At 49.9% G+C, this 17,636-nt stretch overlaps 1 protein-coding gene across 2 annotated transcripts in view; it reads left to right on the top strand.

Annotated features, from left to right (window-relative positions):
- The first annotated feature begins 8,753 nt into the window (after positions 1–8,753).
- Cdh5 (cadherin 5) overlaps positions 8,754–17,636 on the top strand; it is a 39,077-nt gene continuing 30,194 nt past the window's right edge. Inside the window, exon 1 of one of the 2 annotated variants that reach the window (XM_087594401.1) lies at positions 8,754–8,807. The gene's annotated coding sequence lies outside the window, so the exon portion shown is untranslated. 2 annotated transcript variants of the gene reach the window in all.

Below are 17,636 nucleotides of genomic sequence, written 5' to 3'. Positions count from 1 at the left end.
AATAAAAAGACAGATAACAGCATACATTAGTGAAGAGACAGAGAAACATTATCTCCTCTGCTTGGGAAAATGGTTTGACAAAACCTGTAAAGTTTCAAAATGGAGTTGTGGGTTCTGTGACTTGGTAAATCCATTGTTAGATCTATGGTGCTGGGAGAATTAAAAATGTTCACACAAAACACTGTACAGCAATGTTCACAGCAGCCTTATTCATGATGGCGAAAGGGAAGGCATGACCCAGATATCCCTCAACTGATGGATTGGATCAACCAAATATGGTAGACCCATAGAGTGAACATGCTTTGTCGGGGTACTGATGCATGCTACATTACGACGGTCCTTGAAAACATTGTACAGTGTGAAAGAAACCTGTCACAAAAGGCTGCCTCATAAACATGAGTCCATTTGTGTGAAAACTCATTGTGTCAGAAAGATTACCACCAGGGGCTGGGCAAGGGGGTTAGATTTCTTCAGAAGGTGATGTCAGTACTCTTAAGTACTGAGGATCAGTATATGGTTTGAGAGTACACACACACACACACACACACACACACACACACACACACTTACTCACTCAGTTGGAGAAGCTAGGAGTGGAATCCCAGGCAGCAGGCAGTGGATGTGACTTTTGCAAATACTGTGACCTAACAGCAGTATGATGGTTGGGAAAACTGTAATCAGAGAGATGAATTCTCTGACCCAGGCTGGGGAATCCCAGAGGAAGCCAGGATATCAGATAGGGAGTGGAGGAGGGGTTACAGAAATAATACCATCCTGTGGGGCATCTGTCTAGACCGAAGACCCCTGTTTCCTCCTCAGTTGACCTGACTTTCCTCAAGGAAGTCAGGCCCCCATGCATTCCTGTCCTTTCTTTCCCCTTGCCTCCGTTAGTGCCATCCCTCTTTTATGTCACCTGTGGTCTCCTCCCCAGCTTGGTGACAGTTGCAGAAAAACCAGACCAGGAAGGAGAGAGTCTTCATCAGAATATATGGAGTCTGTAGAGAGCAGTTACTCATTGAGTTGCCTGTGAAATCTGGACTCAATCATTTCAAAAGTAGATGGAGGTAGACTGGACCGCCAAGGGAAGATCCCGAAATTAAGGGAGCTCTGGGTCTGCTGCTCTCATCCACTGAGCTCCTCTGCCCTGGAGAAACCAAGGTCACAATGTAGGGTAAGAGAAATTATTCCTGCTTTCCCCTAGGTCTCAGTGACATGGAAGGAGGGGGCACTGGAGCTCCTCAAGACCCATACCAGCCTGAGGAGTTGGTTCCACCTAAGCTAGGCTCTCTCTAGCAGCTGCACTTGCAGGAACAGTTCACACTTCCTCTCCTCTGGCTGCACTATGCTCAAAGGACTGGCCTTGGGCCACAGGAGGCTTTGTGCACGGCACTGAGGGTCTAGGAAGGGTTGTGAACAGAGCTGGAAGACTTGCTTAGGTGAGAAACTGGCGTAGGACCTGCGTCTGTTTGCCCCAACAAGCTGGCCAGGCCAGACCCACCTTCCTGCCCCCCAGATGGGGAAGGCTCCTACCCATTGTTCTCCAGGATGCTTTGACAGAGAGGGAAGGGAATGTGGGGCCTGGAGACCGGAAGTTTCAGCTTCCGGTCACCAAGGTCTGCCAGACTCACGCCTGCCCTCCAGACAGGAAGGCTGGTCCTTGGTCTCATTCTGTCCTGCCCAGCTGCTGGGCCACCCCAAGCAATGCTTTACCCTTTCTGGGCCCTTGTAGGAGATGGAGTACAGGAGGCTCTGTCTGTGTGCTGGCCTGAGCTGGGAATTCCAGAGGAATTGAGGAGAGCAATGTCCAAGATGTGGGCCTCCCCGGACCCAGCTATACCATTCAGTATATAATTACACTCCAAATACTGAACCTGGGACACATCCACAGAAATGCCTTGTATGCTCTGTGCCTGGTCTCACACATTCACATTATCAGACAAATGCCACGAACACAGTCTTAGCTCCATGTAAACTCACCATTGTCTCCACGTCTGCTGTTTCATTCCCAATTTACTGAGTAACTACTGCATACTTTGCATAAATATTCTCAATAACTTCTCCCAGCAACCCTTGAAGAAGGCGCATAATCACCCCCATTTTACAGAGAGGGAAAATAAGGTAGCAAAAGCTGAGCGGCTGGTCTGGGGCAGCTAGATCAGTGGTCTTGGCCCCTTTGGGGGTTGAACAACCTATTCACAGGGGTAGCCTAAGGCCTTCAGAAAACATAAATATTTACATTATGATTCATAACAGTAGCAAAATTACAGCTATGAAGTGGCAGCAAAATGCTTCTACCGTTGGGGGTCACCACAACATGAGATACTGTACTAAAGGGTCATGGCGTCAGGAAAGTTGAAAAGGACAATTCAGCCGGTCCTTGTCAGGCTCCGTGCTGAGCTCTTTCAGCCTGGATGTTCCAGCTTCAGGGTTCTTGGTCCTCTGGCCCCACTTCCTCAACAACATTGAAAGGATGTCTGAGAGAAAGCAAGACAGCTGGGAAAGTACTCTTCTGGGGAGTTAGCCCCCCTCCACCCCCAGAAGCTCTCTAACTGCCATTGTTCTCACCACCAGGAATGCAGTCTTTGCTCTGCTCCTTCCTGGCCTGGGACAGGCTGCCCAACACCCCTCTTCCTTCTCAGGCTCCTGAGGCTGCAGCTTTAACTGCCTTAACCTCTGGCCTCTTCTGTGATCAAGATTCAGACCATGCCCCCATCCCCCACCCTACTCTCATGTCCTCTCTCTCTCTCTCTCTCCACACCATACACACACACCATACACACACACACCACACACACACACACCATACACACACACACCATACACACACACCATACACATACACACCATACACACACACACCATACACACACACACCATACACACACACCATACATACACATACACACACCATACACACACACCATACACACACACACCATACACACACACCATACACACACACACCATACACACTCACACACCATATACACACACACACACACACACAGACTCACATACCATACACATACACCATACACACACAGACACACAGACACACACACCATACACACACACACACACACACGGCCACCCCACGGGGATCTTCCTAAAACAGAACCTCTTAGGTTGGGCCTATGGTTTCAAAGCCGCTTGGGGGACATCAGGTCACCTCTCTGACAATACCTAGCATGAAAGCAGTCACCCAACCCAGTCTGGGTCCCTTCCAAATGACTCATGCTCATCTGTGCATCTCCTAGTAGGTGATGAGCTTCCTCCATCCTGGCACAAAGCTAGGAAAAGCCTGGGCACCATTGGGTGGGTGTTTGTGTGTGTTTTGTGTTTAGTGAGATGAAGACATTGACAAACAGCGCCCGGTACTGAGATCTGGTGGCACTTCACAGGGAGGACTGAGATCCAAACAACAAGGAAAGTTGGGATCCTGGCTCAGCTGCTGGAGCTGAGACCCTGGGCAAGTCAAGCCAGGGGAAACGTGGTGAGGACTCCCAGGAAGGAGCCTCTATTAGTGACTTCTCATTGCTGCGCTGAAACACATGAGAAACGCAACTTCTGTTTGGCTCAGAGGGAGATGCGGACTGGTGCTTAGCTTGTTTCTTCCTTTTTCCTTTTTATTTTTAATTCAGTCTGGGATGCCAGTCCATAGGCTGGTGCTGCCCATATACAAGGTGAAAGCTCTCTGGAAACCCTCTCGCAGTCGCATCCAGAGGTTTGTCTTCTAGGTGACTCCAAATCTCGTCAAGTTGTCGGTGAAGAGTCACCATCCCAGAGCTCCGGTGGCAGGCTTTGCAATTGAACAGATGGAGCAACTAGAGTTGGAGGACTTTCAAGTGGGGAAGGGGAACAGGATAGGCTCAATGAAAGCTGTTGCATTTGAGTTGGGCATGGAAGGGTTGGGAGGCCTTGGCTGGCACGGTGAGGAAGGAAAACCATCCTAGAAGAGAAGGACAGCTTGGCTCAGAAGCAGGAAGCACGTGGCCATCCTTGGGCTAATCGACAGTGTTCAGCAAGGCCGGGCAGACATATATAAGAAGGAGCTTAGTTGGAGCCAGGCACAAGTACATGGGCCAGTCGCTCAGTGCTGTAAGAAGATTAGATCCAATCCCTGCTCTCAAGGCCATCACATCTGAGAGAAGCTCTAAAGCCTAGGACATGGAGGCAGACAGGAGGACTCATACTAGGAGCCTCAGAACACCTTCTGATATCAGAAGCATCTATATGGAGAAAAGGAAAATTTTGAAGCGACCAAATCTGACTGCAGACAGACTATAGGGAAGTTTGCTGCCACCAGGCAGCTTCTCCAAAGGAGATCTGCTCCCTGTTCTTCAGCGACACTAAGCTCAGTCAGGAGTACCAAGCAGTCAGCCCACGATGGCAAAAACAAGACAAATGGAAAGGTATCAAGAGCCAGGTAGGACTAGTGCAAACCAGTGAACTCAGTATCTGAGAGTCTGAGGCAGTAAGATCATGAGTCTATGCCCAGCCTGGGATATCTGGGAAAAAAGGAAGAGGAGAAGGATGGGGAGGAGGGGGAGGGGGAGGGAAGAGGAGGGAAGAGGAGGGGGGAGGAGGGAGAGGAGGAGGGGTAGGTGAGGGAAGAGAAAGGAGGAGGAAAAGAGGAAGAAAAAGGATGGAAAGAAGGAAAGAGAAGAGAAGGGAAGGGAAAAGAAAATAGAAGAGAAAAGAAAAGAAAAGAAAGGAAAAGAAAAGAAAAGCAAGAAGAGAAGACAAACTAGCAATAATGCTGACCGTACAAGAAACAGCTCGTCACTTGGTTCCCAGACAAGGCAGCAGTGGGCTGGGGGGGGGGGGGGCAGGGGAAGTACTGGGATCCCCACTACTGAATGCACACAGGCAGAGTGGAGTGTGGGACACACTCCTGGGAACACTGTGGGGCATACAGTCCCTGGAGAAGCTGTAGGTCCACCCTCAGTGTCCCACCCCTGATTCTGATGCTTGCATAACCCGAAGGCCTCATGTAGGGAGCACTCCATCTGTCTCCACACCAGGTCAAGCGCACCACACCTGGCTGGGAGAAGAAAGATGAGCCGTGGGTGAGCTCGTGAGTCCTAAAGCTGGTACAGAGGAGGTGAAGTCAGAGAGAGGATCAAGGGGCTCTTCAAACAAGAGAAAGATTTGAACGCAGGAAACAGAAAAGCACAGGCAGATCCCAGAAGGTGGAGCTCAAGTGCCTCCTTTAAATCCAGCATCACCGCTGAGGACTCGGAAGGCATGGCCTTCCTGCCCTCAAGTCGAATGCCCCATACAGTAGGGAACTTTTATTGACGGAAAATTACTGTGACCCGGAAGAGTTCTGTTGACACATGGTCGAAGGGCAGGAAAGCCTGGTGGGTAAAGAGGTTCCCTGCGACGAGGAAAGCCTGTTTCAGAATTGGTACAACACCAGCAATAGCTCTCAAACCTCAGGCAGCACCTAATTCCCAGCTTCATGTTCCCCATCTGTGCAAGGCTAATAACAACTAACCCCAGGCATGTCCCGGGGGCTAAATGAAGATCTAGTTATCAGCAGCACACATCACGTGTGTGTGTGTGCGTGCGTGTGTGCATGTGTGTGTGTGCGCGTGTGTGTGTGCATGTGTGTGTGCACGTGTGTGTGCACGCGTGTGTGTGTGCATGTGTGTGTAATGTGTGTGTAATGTGTGTGTGCGTGATGTGTGTGTGTAATGTGTATGTGCGTGTACGTGTACGTGTGTGTGCGTGCGTGCGTGTGTGCGTGTGTGTGCGCGCGTGTGCATGTGTGTGTGCATACGTGTGCGTGTGCGCGTGTGCATGTGTGCGTGTGTGTGTGCGTGTGTGTGCGTGCGTTCGTGCGTGTGTGCGCGCGCGCACGCGTGTGTGTGTGTGTGTGCGTGCGTGCGTGTGGGGTGGGTGTGTGTGTGTGTGTGTGTGTGTGTGTGTGTGTGTGTGTGTGGCTGTGGGCCTCCATGTGAGTGCTCAGCTACAAGGCCTAAGGGGCTGCCAGACCGTAGATGTTGGGGTTCCATCTCCAGGCACTCTGTCTCCACCCACCTCAGGTGAGGGCAAGGAATCTACATTTCCAACTCCCTAGTGATTCTGAGGCTTGAGGATCACGCCTCATGTTTTATTTCATGCGTAGGGATATTTTGCACCATAGACTTGCAGTTCAGGAGGAAGCCAGAAGATGGCAGTCAATCCTCTGGAACTAGAGTTTCGGACAGCTCTTAGTGGCCATAAGGGTACTAGGAGCAGAAACAAGGTCCTCTGGAAGAGCAACTGATGCTCTTAGCCACTGAGGCATCCTTCCTGCCCCAGAGATCACACACATATGAAGCGCATGTTCAGTATGCCTTGCTTGTGTTAATGATTTCCAGTGTCTCCATGACTTCCTCCTAGTCCTGAAAAGTGTGCCCTGAAGGTCATTTCACAGGTGAGGAGAGCAGCTAGAGAAGCCAATAGGCTGGTCTAGGACACACAAACAGGATCTAGCCCCAGGGTCTCCCAGTCTCGTGACCTGCAGCTCCTCGCACAGGACTCCCTTCTTGGCCAGGCTAGGTGAGCATCCCCTGGCCCCTCATACCACTTCCTCCTGCAGCATGTGTCTAATCTGCTCTGGCAGACTATCATGTTTCCTGTCCTCCTGGAAGCCTCCTGAATGTTCTGTGCCACTCCCTGAGCATGTGCCCTCCTCCAATGGGCTTGGAGTGGGGGAGGGATCAGGAAGTGGGTGGAATCAGGCATTGGACCCAAAGGGGATCTTAGAAGCACTAGCCTAGCCTTTTGGGACTGAACTTCTGCTATGTAGACCTCCACTGCCATCCCTGGAGTCCAGGACACATTCAAGGCTTGCCTGCCCGTTGTTTATTGTTTACAGACAACAACGATGGCTGTTTTCAGGGCAGAAATATCCACCAGGGCTAGAGTACAAAAGGAGCTTGCGTTGAAGGTAGGACAGTCCCACCCCTGGCAGCCTGCCAGCGCTGAGTTGAGACCCAGTGGAAAGTGCTACCCTGACAGACCAGTGTCCATCTGTCCAGTACACAGACCACCAGGACAGGCAGCTCTCACGGGGGAGCAGTCTATACTGGGCAGGGAACAGAACAGATCCTGGAAGCACACACACCACACAGTGGTTGGATGTTGTGGATCCCACTCAGAGCTCAGAACAGCCCCAGCAACAGTTCCCTGGCCACCCTTCTTACTTTGATGTCATCATCTGTCCTCACACAGTCTCAGTACGATAACATTCCAACATAATTTAGACTCTGTCCCGGGCCTCGGTTCCAGTTCCTTCTCAGAGGGCCTGGAGGGACTGATTGACTACATGGACTTTGCTGCCTTGATGCTCCCCCACCCCTTCACCCTGACTATCCCCTCTGATCAGTTTGGTTTAACCTGCTACAGTCAGTGTCTGGAACTCTCCTAGTCACACCCTTACCCAGGCAAAACCAGCTGGCCTCCCTCCTGACCTCATTAGTTTCCACAACCCCTTTATTACAGAGCCCTCCCGTAACCGATCCATAAACTTCTGAGGATGAGCCCTCTCTCCCTGCAAGCTGGTCTACTGCGGTGGACCAACATGGCTCCTCTTTGGATAAGAAACCCATCCCCACTCACCAAGCCCAATGCTTCTACTTGGGTGCCTAATGGGCATCCCCAATACCCCCTACACCAAGCAGAAAACCCTCTCTTCCCAATCCCCCAACCCTGCCCATGTTTTCTCCATGAAGGTGCCGATGCCTGGAAAAATCTGCTCTCCTATGTCTCTCTTTGCCTCACTGAAAAGCAGGACAAGTTGAGGACTTCCCAAACTTTTATGCATGAAGAAACCCAGGCAATTTGCCAAAGGGTACACTCAGGGGGCCTGCCCTATATATCCCAAGTCATTCAGTCTGAGCGAGTAGCCTGAAATTTTTACTAGCCCATCACATAATGAATGAAGAGAATCTTGACCTCTTCTCACCAATCTCTTGATTCTGAGGGACTCGAGTCCACCTTTTGCTTTGCTGTCTTATTAGCTCTTCTTTCTTTTGATGATTCAACCCTAGGACTATCCCCATTATACAGATGAGGAGACTGATCTCTGGCTGACCCATGATTACATGAGAAGTAAAACTAAATCACCCAGTATTTGTAAAGTGAGATGTGCCCACCAACAGCTGGTGCTACCTTGTAACTGAAACCCATACTACCCTGGCTGGAAGAAGCTGACAGGCACTCTGGTGCTGGAAGTGACTGTCTGTCCCGTTTCTCAGGTATCTCACTCCTGAGACTGCCACAGCCCCCTTTCATTCCACCATACTGCAGAGTCCTCATGGAAAGTCAGCTCTGTGGAGAAGCTGAGGTAGCTGGGTTTCTGTCTTGGTTATTCTGTCGAGCTGAGAATCAACCCAGTAAGCCTCTGCTTTCTGAACTGTAAAGTGGGGGATATGACACCTGCCTTCCAGGTATGGTTGAACGATCTGGCAAACGCCTAGGGTCCCCACAGCCAGCCCTAGGCTCACAGCTCCTCAGATGAGACCTGGACTTGAGGTATGAGTTGAATATCCAGGCAGGTCCGAGGCATCCACGGGGCCAGGCTAACCAGGCTGAGGCCGCCCCACCATAGGGCTTGCCTATCTGCAAGGCAGCTCACAAAGGAACAATAACAGGAAACCATCCCGAGGGGAAGTGGGCCAGAGCCAGTTGGAAAACCTGCCTCCCTCCCAGCCTGGGTGTGGCTCCCCTCTCCCCTCCTGAGGCAATCAACAGAGCTCTACACAAAGCTCAGCCCTCGACAGACTGAAGAGGAGAGTCTTCAGCTCACGGACAAGGTAAGTGAGGCTCACAAACCTCTCTCTACTCCTGTCCCATAGGGGCTAAAACTGGGAGCATCCTGGCTCCCCCATATGGGATGGGCATTGTAGACTCCCAAGGGACGACTGCCTCTCCGGAGACTGAGTCTCTGCTGGGGCCAGAGTAGGGGTAAGGAATGTATATCTCTTAGTGTGCAAGGACGCAAATGGCCATCTCGGAGCTGATGAAAGGCTCATCAGCCTTATAAGTAGACTGTCTTACTCAGTGAAACTCCAGTCACCCGAAGTTTCTGTGGCTAGCAGGCTCAAAGAGGAGAGGACTTCCACTGTCCCTCAGCATGCTAGGACAGACTGGAGTCTGGACCTTGGATTTGAGTGGAATCTGCTTTATGTGGAACGGCCAAATAACAGCTTTGTGCTTCCCTTCCCTATCTATCAGGGTTAGCTCTGCCTTCTGCCCAAAGGACAGGCTGGCCCAGGGCTAAAAGAGTAGATTTACCAGGGTCTGACTTACCTCCTCCCCACCCCCATTATCCCTACCCACAACTCCTCAACGAACTAGAATAGAATTTGGGGAGCTGAAACAGGTACTTGTTCCCTCTGTCAATGTCCCCCACCTTCAAGATGGGCATTCTGAGGTTCAGCTCTGGGCACTTGGGGTCCCACTTATGAACCCTCTTCCCTCATCTCCCCTAGACTCTCAGGGATTTGTGTTTTTGTGGCTGCAGACAGGAAGGAAGCCTGTAGTTTCTCCCCCAACAGCAGATACTCAGAGCCTAGAGCTCAAGAATCCCTGTGGCCATGCAGCTCAGTAAAGTCTCTGGCCCTGGAGACAAGGATCTCTGAGCCAAAAGCCCAGCTTAGAGACGGTGACCCTCGGCACTGATCCCAGCCTACTCATTTCCGTGTGGCCTTGGGACTGTAACCTAAGGTCTCCAAACCTTCATTAGGAGAGGACATTTTTGGGTGCAATTCTATTCACAATCTGTGGTGAACAGTGGAGATGGTTCATGCAGAAAGAATACTCCAATAAAACAATGGCTCCTGCATTTACCAATCCAGTCCCAAGGAGGTAGAAATAGGGTCTCTCTGTACTCAGAGAAAGCAACCTCGATCTGGAGGAGCGTCGGTGTGAAAATTGAGTCAGGATGACGATTGGACCTTAGATCTAATCCTCCACGAACAGGCTCTTTCTGGAACCTGTGGTTACACGAGATCTCTGGCTCCTAGACCATAAAACTGAGAAAGCATCTTCAGTCCTTGCTTGTGATATACACCTTCAGCTCTGGGCTTAAATCATAATGAGAGGCAGATAGATAACCAGGGAATCCTGAATGGGTTTACCCACTGCCCCATAGCAATAGGTGGGTGTGACTACCACAAAGATTTGGAACCCCAAAGCACAGGCACAAGTCCCCTGTTAGGGGGTGGCACCCAGCATGTGAAAGGAGGAGCTGAAGTAAGAGGTCATATACTTAGCTACCCCTGCTGCAAGCTCCTCTGGGCATCCATGTTCATTAGCTACCCCTGGAGGAATGTGGCAGGCAGGCAAGACACTAATAACAGGTGACGGGTTCAAGGTAGGAAGCTTGAAGGGTCTGAGAAACTGGTAGGCTCTAGGTTCTCTCGAGTGTGGCGGAATGCCGAGTCTCAGGGAGGATTTTGACAACCCAGAACAATTAACTGTCCTCTGGTGGGCAAGAAAGTCACAAAACTCCCCTGCATCTGACCCGAAGCCCAGCCATCTGTGGACCGGAGAGTACCAGGTGACGCCAAGGGGCCCAGGGCAGCCCTTCAAATTCTAACTTTCAGAGTAAGCAACTGGAAGAAGTTCCCGGGAGCTTGAAGGGGTTAACCTGCTCACCCCTTAGTCTCAGCCGGGCCATTGTGCAGCTAAACAAGAACCGGACATGGAACAGGAAGCCCGAAGGGCCACACTTTTTCTCCCAAAGTTAAATGAGTCACAGTTGCACGAGAACCTCAGAGACAGCAAACACTAGCCACCATCCCAGCAAAAATCTCAACCCTTGGCTGAGTGGACCTTTCTAGTTGCTTCTATCACCTTGCTGGCACTCCCTCAGTTGATGTGAATAATACCCACATGGCTGATGGGACCTTTGGGATCCAGAGAGGCTAGCCAGACATGGGGTCACGTAGTAGCACATAGTAGTATAGAGTGAGAAGGGGAGGGGATAGGCTGACCGCATAGCCATACTCTGTATTGGAATTTAGAGAATAGACAATCATATATAACTTAGGCAGGAACTGTCCTGAGACTGATTCTACTGTTATTGGGGAAATACAAAAAAATCCATCATAACCCTGTTGGCATTGAGAGGAGAAATGACAGAGAACTTCTTGAAGGAAGAATAGGGACCTGGAATTCCAGGAAGACTTGCACAGCTCTCACAAACTCAGCCTTGGTCTCCCATCTCTCTGTGTCAGAGGATGACTCTTAAATCCACTCAGGAACAACCTGGCAGATGTGCAGGCTAGCAGGAAGAAATGGAGATCAGGGGTGAACAGATAGTGATGAATAACATTTACCCCTGGAGAGGATCAGGGAAATAGGAGATGAGCCTAAGGCAAGACCAGGAAATTAGGTCAGATGTGAGGCAGCCAGTGGAAGGCACAGCTCTAGACCTGAGAGGACGGGTAGGTAGAGGTCAAGACACCCGCATACTTGGGAGCGCTGTCTGTGTAGAGTGGGGTGTCACATCTTCTAGACCTCCTCTCCAGGGATTCAGTGTTTGTTGCCTTTATTACAGATGCAGCCACTGAAGCCCAGATAGAGCAAAACGCAGACCACAGAGCACATGAGCCATAGGTCAGGTTCAAACAGACAAACATATGGATCTTGTTCTGATGCCCCACAATTGCTTCACCAACCCAGCCCAAGTGAGGATGCTCAGAGGAGGCCAAAAGACTCCCTAGGGTGGGAGTCCTCTATCTGATGCTTGAGCCTCCCCATAGGAGACAGAGAGCTAGTTTATGACCTAGCACTCAAAGACTCACCATAAATCAGTGAAATTGCAGACAAGATCTGGTCCTATTGGAAGTCTCTATCTCAAAAGTTGTATTTTAACAGTGTGATTGATTAGTGATGTCTGCCATGGGTATGGGAAGAGGTAAGCAGCAACAGCCTATGAGTTCTATTTTGGCAGCCTTACCTTAAGAGACTCACAGCTCAGGGATATGTGTGTTCTCTCTGAAGACCTGTAGGGAAAATTATTTTGTTGTCCTAAAAGATCAAGTTTTAATGGAATCTAGCAATATGACAGCAGTTAGAGGTGGTATTTGAGAATAAGCAAGAGGTGTTTTTTTTTTTTTTCAGTTAAACCACAGGTTTCATTTGCTTTGACCACCCAAGGTGCTGTCTGCAAATATACATGGTTAAATCCTGTGAGTAAAAGAGAACCAGAAGCAGTTTCAGAATAGGAGACTGAGTCACAGAGGGATTCTACACCACCAGACTCCAGATCTACCTTGAGGTTATGTACCCAAACACTAGGATGACGTACAAAGTTGGAGCCAGAATGTTTCTGGGAAGAAGATGCTCAGGCTAAGAAGCAGAGGCTGGGCTGGGAGTTGATGGCAACTAGAAGACTTCATGGAGGAGGTGGCCTGGTGCTGCACTCACTCAGAGAGTAAAACTAGGAAGGACACTCCAGCAATCTGGGTATAGGACAATCACTGTGCATTCTAGAAACCTTTAGGATGCCTCATGTCTGGAAAGGAGGTAGGAAGGTAGAAGATAGAAGAATTGGAGGGGCTGACAGTCTGCTGGCTGGCTCAGGAGCGTGGCTTCATGCTGGAGAGGTGAAAGGCTGCAAGAAGAGCTTAGACAAGGGAGATTCAGAAAGGAACAAAGCCTCAAGCCAAACCAGGAAACGGTCCCAAGGAAGGAGCAGGTCTGGAACCTCTAGGAACAGGTCTCCATGCTAAATTGAGCTACAAGAAAGGAGAAAGCCCCCAAGGGGTCAGCTCATAGCTGATGGGCTTCGCCCTTCCAACGTCCACACTGACAAAACCCAGTTGCAAACATGGAGGCTCAAGAGGAGGAGGTAGGAATCACTAGAGGAATGGGGGTGCGTGTACCTTTAGATCCAAGTCCTATCCTAGCTGAGGCTCAAAGTGTAGGGTAGGCAGGCTGAGACTGCCCAGGGCCACACACAGAGCTCAGGCTCCAAAGCCACGGAACACAGGCACACCCGCTATGTGTTCTGAGCCATCTCCACCCACCGCCCTGACCTTCATCCCTGACCCAGACCTCCAGCTGGAGTCCACAGTCTGCAGGGGACTGGGGTAGGGCTGAGCATTCCATCCTCAGAGGCCCTCCCTGGGGTTCCACTTAGCCATTAGATCCAGCCCCAAGTCCTCACTGAAGGCTGTAGGGTAGATAGAGGAGAGGGCCCTGTACAGGACATAAGGGAGTCAGCTCTGTGGAATTGCTGTGGGAATGTGTCTATATACAGAGCCACTGGTCACTCATACCAGCTCCTAGGATATGAGGCCCTGGGGAGATAGAGGGAGGGAGGTTGGTAGGTGGACGGACAGATGGACAGACAGATAGACAGATCATTTACTCACCCTGGAACCCTCCAGGATAGTGAATAGCCTCCTCAAACTGGCAGGACCTGGCAGCTAAAATCTAACTAGGCCCTGATCATATGCCTGTGGTCAGGGGCGGACAAACCCAAAACACTGGCCTTATACCCCGCTGAGGGGCTCTAGCTAGAGCCAAATTTCCTACATCTGTTCAGTTACAAAGCCAGAACCTAGTCCCAGGGAGCCCCAGAGACACTGCAGCTACTCCACACCCCTCCCCACTTCTGCTGGACCCAAAGCCCTCCTTCTGCCAGCAATCTATAGAACTCAAGGCTGAACCCATCTCCTAGGGTCTTTGAGGCTGTGCTATGGACAGGGACGGATGGGCTATAAAGTCAAAGGGAAGGGAGACTTTACTTGTTTGTCCCACAGTAGGTGAATGAGAAAAACAAAAACAAAAACGTAGTTCCCTCCTGGGACTCAGGCTGCTTGCCAGTTCTGTCCCCCAAACTACCCCACCCACACCCACACACCCTCTCACAGCTTCTCAAATCCTTTCCTCCCAGCACACATTGAAGTTCTTTTTATATGATGTAGTTTCCATCCTGGGTCCACAGGTACAAAGGCCTATATAAGATAGGTACTAGTGTGCAAGTGACTGTGTAATCTTGTCCTCTCCTGGCTTCCTTCAGGAAAGTGGTGTGATCGAGCCCTCTGGAAATAGGAGGTCCTGGAATTAAGGTCTCTTAGCTAGGACTATACTTGGAGCCTCAAAGGGAACCCAGAGAGCAATAGATACAGCCATGAGGCCCTGCCCTGTCTAACTCAGTCCCCAGAATCTGGCCTAGGTATCTCATTTCTGATATCTTGATCCATAGCCTCCCGAGATGCAGACTCCAAGAGCCTCCAAGATCCTTACCTTCCAGGGCATAGTTGAGTTCAGCCATATTCAGGTTCTCAGAGACACAAATACCCACTGCCCCAAGCTCTGTGTATGCTCAACATTAGGGTATTCTTTGTCTTCAAAATCAGAATCTACGTGGCATTCTTAGACTGACTAACCCTAGCAAGCCCTGTCATCCACTTGGACTTTTTCTCTCAACACATGAGCATGTCCTCAGAGGTAGGGCATTGTCACAGCTCCTGGCTGGCAAGGGATACGGGCAACCCCTGAGTGTCCCACACCCACATCTGAGCCACTATGCACTGTGCCCTGGCTGCTGTGTTCACACAAGTTCCCAGCTACTCAACAGAGATGCTCAGCACGTCATTACACAGGTCCTCACGCCGTTCAGATATCTTTGGTGCCCTGATTCCAAACAGAGACATTCTAAGCCTTTTGAAGCTAGTAAGAAAGGCCAAGAGAGATGAGACTCTGCTAGGGAAAATAAGAGGATAGAGACAGCATTACCTGGGCAGTGGCTAAACGTTCAGGAGATTCAGCTTCCAGAGAGACCACAGCCATCATAGCTCCCACCCCTACACAGGAAGAAAGGACAATGGCTATCCCACAAAACCCTTCCTCTCTGCTGAATTTCTAACATTAAAGGTAATAGTAAGTGTGGCTATGGGAATGGAAAGACCCCCCTGGATCCCTCTGAGACTGTATGTAGAAAATCAAAATTTAGAAGAGGGCAGATTGTGCGCTGGGCAATCTCTAGACTTCCTCATCTGCAAAATGGGAATGAGAATTTCTACATCCTAAACGTGCTAGGGAGAGTGTGAGATTTAAATGAAGTGATATCTATGAAAGCCACGCACTGAGAACTCTTATTATGACAAGTATTGCCAGAGAGAGAGATGTGATGCAAGACAAGCTGTTCCAGTCTGAGCTCCCACAGAGCCTTCTCCTCCTCAACTGCAGAAGGGGGACTATTGGTAATTGCCTCAAAGCTATAGCAAGGTTTAAATCAGATAATATGCTGAGGGAGGCCAGCCTACTCTACACCATAGGGTCCAGCCTCACAAGATCCCACCTCCCACGGGCCTGTACTCTATGGCCCTCCCTCCTCACCAACAGCTGACTGACAAGAAGTCAGAGTGAACAGATCTCCCTGTCCCCTGCTGTAAAGGACACAGTGAGAGCAAAAGGCATTCCTAGTAGAGGTTGAGAAGTTGCAGGTAACCTCGTGGGTTAGAGGTTTTCTTTTCAGGGTTCACAACAAGACCTCTGTTGGACATAGAGTAGAAGGTCAGCTCTGCATCTTTGATAATTCTATGTGGCCAGCCAAAGGTCAACAGGCTAGTGTCCCCTGTGCACTGGTGAACTCTGATTCATTGAAGCCTAATATAAGAATAATTTCCTCATATAGCCAGTGGCTATCGTTGGCCCTCGGAACCCTTCTCTCATCTCTCATTCCAACAGGTCCCGTAAAGAAATTGTGTTTGCTCTGTGTGTCACACAGAGTCCCCTGAGGGAACTCAATGTCCAATGTGGGCTCTTTGAAGGAGCTTCCAGTGAGGGCTGGAGGTGGTAAGGCAGGGACCAAGCTACATATGGAGGCACCCAGAGATTAGCAATGGGGGAAAGTTATTATCACTCTAGGCCTGAAGGGGCAAAAGAGAAACATTTGCAGAACCCAGAGACAAAATCCCACTGAGGGTGCCCACTAGGATCTGGCATGTTGTAGGCTGCAACCACAAAGGGAAAGAGAGACCAGAGGAACAGGGAGGGAGTGGCCCACTTCTCTCCTCCCATCACCAGAGCACCAGCTGGACATTTTTAGCCAAACCCAGCCAGAGGCCAAGGCTAAGACTAGTAGTCCTAGAAGAAGCTTTGTGATTCATTGCAGAGGTGGTAAGGGCAAGGAAGAGTGCCTAGGAGAAAGAAAAAAGAATGACCTACAGAAACTCTCTGAAAATATTGTTATTGCTCTTTGGAGACCAGATATTGTGATATAGCTCGCACGGACCTCAAGTTTCTGACAGTCATTCCACCTGTGCCTCCCAAGTCCCGGGATCATAGGCACGCACCGCTTAAGTGCATGCATGCTCATGCTTCAGGAACAAGCGCAGTAAGCAGACCATAATCCTCCATGATGGTGACAAGCTACCACAGATCTGAGGGCTTAAAGCCACACGTGTTTATTTATGTATTGCCTTACAATTCTGAAAGCCAGGAGTCTGGAATGGTTCTCAGAGGGATAAAGCTGGAGTTGTAACCCCTCTACAGGCCTCAGAAGGAACCCATGGCCAGACCTCTCTCAGCTCCTGCAGCCATTACACCCCTTAGCTGGTAGTCTCTCAGCACCCCAGCCTCATCTCACTACATCTTTTTATGGTGCCAGAATCCAGGCCTTCACATATTCAAGACAAGTGCCTTACTATAGAACCACATTCAGAGCCCTCTCTCCACACTTCCTTTTATTTCAGTTTTTCTTTTTTTTTTTTGAAGCAAGTGTCCTAGGCTGGTCTCCAGCTTCCTATGCAACTGAGGGTGACCTTTGAACTTCTGGTCCTCTACCTTCCAGATGCTGGGATTATGGGCATGTGCCGCCATATATTTACTTGGTGCTGGAGATTAAACTCAGGCTTTGTACACACTGGGCAAGCAGTCTACCCACAGAGCTATATCCTTATTTGTGACACAGAATTCCCCTAGATTGATTGCCTTTTTTTTTTGTTGTTGTTCTTTTTTTTTTTTTTTTTTGGAGCTGGGGACCGAACCCAGGGCCTTGCGCTTCCTAGGCAAGCGCTCTACCACTGAGCTAAATCTCCAACCCCCTAGATTGATTGCCTAGACTGACTTTGAACTCAGCCTGTAGCCGAGGAAGGCCTTGATCTTGAGACAGCTCTGCCACAGCCACGTAAGTAGCTGAGATTACTGGCCTACCCACCAATAAGTGCCATCTTTGATCCTGATACTGATTTTTGATCCTGATCCTTCTCCCTCTGTCTTCAAAAGACCTGGGGATTATCCTGGGTATTCCAAGATCAATTCCCCATCTCAAGCAAGATACTCTGTTTAAGCATATCCCCCAAGAGTCCCTTTGTAAGGTGACTTTCAGGTTCTAGTGTATAGGATATGGGTATTTGGAGGAGGACATCATTCACTTGTCACACTGACATAACCTCTCTCCAATGCCTTGGCCCTTCTGCTCATTTCCATCTGGCCCAGGAGACTTCGTCATTTCCTCAGACGTGGTAACTGCTCTTCTTCATTGGGGCGTCATTCCTCCCAGTGCTACATGCTGAAATTCTCTTCCTTCTTCTGGCCCTCTTACACTCAGGTCTTAAATAGTTTTCTTGACAGGGCTGGGAGTTCACTCAGTGATAGAGCCCTTGTCTAGCACACATGAG

This window comes from Rattus norvegicus, chromosome 19 (genome assembly GCF_021556685.1).
Source record: "Rattus norvegicus strain SHRSP/BbbUtx chromosome 19, alternate assembly SHRSP_T2T, whole genome shotgun sequence".
Taxonomy (NCBI): domain Eukaryota; kingdom Metazoa; phylum Chordata; class Mammalia; order Rodentia; family Muridae; genus Rattus; species Rattus norvegicus.
This window is presented reverse-complemented; position numbering and strand designations above follow the sequence as displayed.